The following is a 2,299-nucleotide window of genomic DNA, read 5'->3' as shown; positions in this document are numbered from 1 at the left end:
GATATACATGTATGATAAATGTAAATGTATGTACATATATGTATGTATGTGTACGTATGGTATGAATTATATGTATGGCATCTGTATGCATATTTTTACATACGCACATATTTTTTTAGTAGTATATATAGAAAGCGAGTAGGTATGTACATATGTTCATTCTGCTCTCAATTCATAGCTTTCTTTGAGCAAAAACACTCGTGTCGTTAATAAACAATGTATTTTTGCTCTTTCTCTTTTAATTCAAGAAAGTTTACCATATACACAAATATTCATATGCAAGAACATACAAATTAACAACACACATATTTTAAAGTATCTGCTATAAACATACACATATATATGTGCATGTATGTATATACAAATAGGTGGTGTTGTTGTTGGAAAATATATTTTCGTTTAGAGGGACAATTGTAGAGGCCATGGCGGTGTTTTTTATCCGTTCTGGTCGTCGCACTATCAGACTAATCTGCTACATACATACATATCTACAGACATGCATGTGTTTAGTTTACTAGAACGTTTTGGCGATTTTTTCACCACGCTTATGCCTAAGATACCATAGATATATTTGAAAGCAGCAATGAGGTGAATATATAGTGCACATGTACGTATGTATGCATGTAAAATATCAAAACAATAATGAACTGTGATAGGAGGTGATATAGTATATACATCTATACATATAAATATGGACAAGTGTGTATGCATATGTTTGTCTTTGAGTATTTACGCACAATTTGCATACATTTGTGGCTATACATATAGTGTAATGTGCTTGCGAACATGACACATACTTGAATGACAGCTGATACCGCCCCTCTCGGCGGCGCCTCTTTTCTGCTTTGGTGGTTGTTTTTTCCTTTTTTTTTTGTTTAATTTACCGCTGAGGTGAAAGTTGACACGGGTGCAGCCGAAATGCAATTATTACTTTTATTTTCTATTTTTTATGCTGATATTCACTAATATTTAATCGTTCTATATATCGCGACTTTGGCTGTAGTCATCACTTTTATGCACATACATACATATGTATGTATGTATGCTTATATACACATATATGAACGTTGTTGTTATTCTGTTTGCTTGTTGTTGTTGTATTTGTTGATTATTTCCATAACACGCACATAATTATTTTAGCGTTGGCGTATGGAAAATTCAACACCTGTGCTGTGTGTTATTTTTTGTTTTTTATTTTCGGACTTTTATTGTGCAAAATTCGCCATTTTTTATGCTTTATATAAACGCGTCAAAGTGTCTGATAAAGGGTAGCGCGATTCCCATGGGCAGCAACCACAGTTGGTGTATATGGCACGAACCCTGTTATGTTTAAAGGAATGTCGTCGTCGTCGCCGTCGGTAGCCAATAAACTTAACAACAACAACTTCAAAAATACGTTTTTTAAATGCTGTGTAATGGAATGAAGTATTGGTGAAAGCAACACGATTGACGATGACATTAAATTTATTGGGGACAAAAGCAGGGCGCGTCTCCTTTTTGAACGCCGACGTTGTAGCTGTTAGTGAGCTGGCCAGTCGATACCAATCGCTCATATAAAGATGGCGGCCAGTTAGTGAGTAGTTGGTAGGCAAACACCATCTAGGTAACCGCTGTCTAGAGTTTAAAGTATTCTTCGAGCTTCGTTGCCGATTTTTTCACGCCTTTGTAAAATTTCCACTTCCAGAGATATTCAACATTCCTCTATCTACCATTACTTCCTGCAACTCCCGTTTTTGCTTATTGGACTAGCGTATACGCTTTTCCTACTTCCTTTCGTCGATTCCAATACTGCTACTTAAAATACCCTTAATGCTTATTCTTCCACTTGCTTTTATTCCTAACATACATACATATATACACACATATGTACATGCTAACACATATACACACACACTTTCATATAAAATATAAACGAGTGCTGGAAATTTGTATCATGCTTTTCACACTATTTGTAATACTTTCAAAACCAAATTATCAATTATTGTTATTCACTGATTGTGTTCGCTTGTGTAATTATCCTTCTTATTACTATTTCCTGCATTTTATTTAGCATTTTCATTGGGTTTTCATTGGATTTTTACACAATTTTCACACGCGCCTTTAAGAAAAAATATGCACTGCGCCGTTTTTCTCCGTATTTTTCTACGCGCATCTAACCGAAACTGAACAATTCGTGCTTGCATGGAACGGTTCGTTTCTTCATAGGAAAATCCGGAAGCTTCACAACAAAAATAAGCTTTATACGTCATAGAAACTCACCACCCTTAATAATGAGAGCGCATGTGTTCGGCTTTTGGCC

The 2,299-nt window shown here is 35.2% G+C and overlaps 1 protein-coding gene across 1 annotated transcript in view; it reads right to left on the bottom strand.

Moving 5' to 3' along the window:
• The window catches only part of LOC105225624 (uncharacterized), a 17,355-nt gene extending 15,403 nt beyond the window's left edge, over positions 1-1,952 (bottom strand). The window contains exon 1 of the mRNA XM_049458658.1: positions 798-1,952. The gene's annotated coding sequence lies outside the window, so the exon portion shown is untranslated. The remainder of the gene's footprint in view (positions 1-797) is intronic.
• Between the last annotated feature and the right edge of the window lie 347 nt (positions 1,953-2,299).

Source organism: Bactrocera dorsalis, chromosome 5 (assembly GCF_023373825.1).
Source record: "Bactrocera dorsalis isolate Fly_Bdor chromosome 5, ASM2337382v1, whole genome shotgun sequence".
Taxonomy (NCBI): Eukaryota; Metazoa; Arthropoda; class Insecta; order Diptera; family Tephritidae; genus Bactrocera; species Bactrocera dorsalis.
The sequence above is the reverse complement of the archived record's forward strand: the minus strand, read 5'-3'. Positions and strand labels throughout refer to the sequence as shown.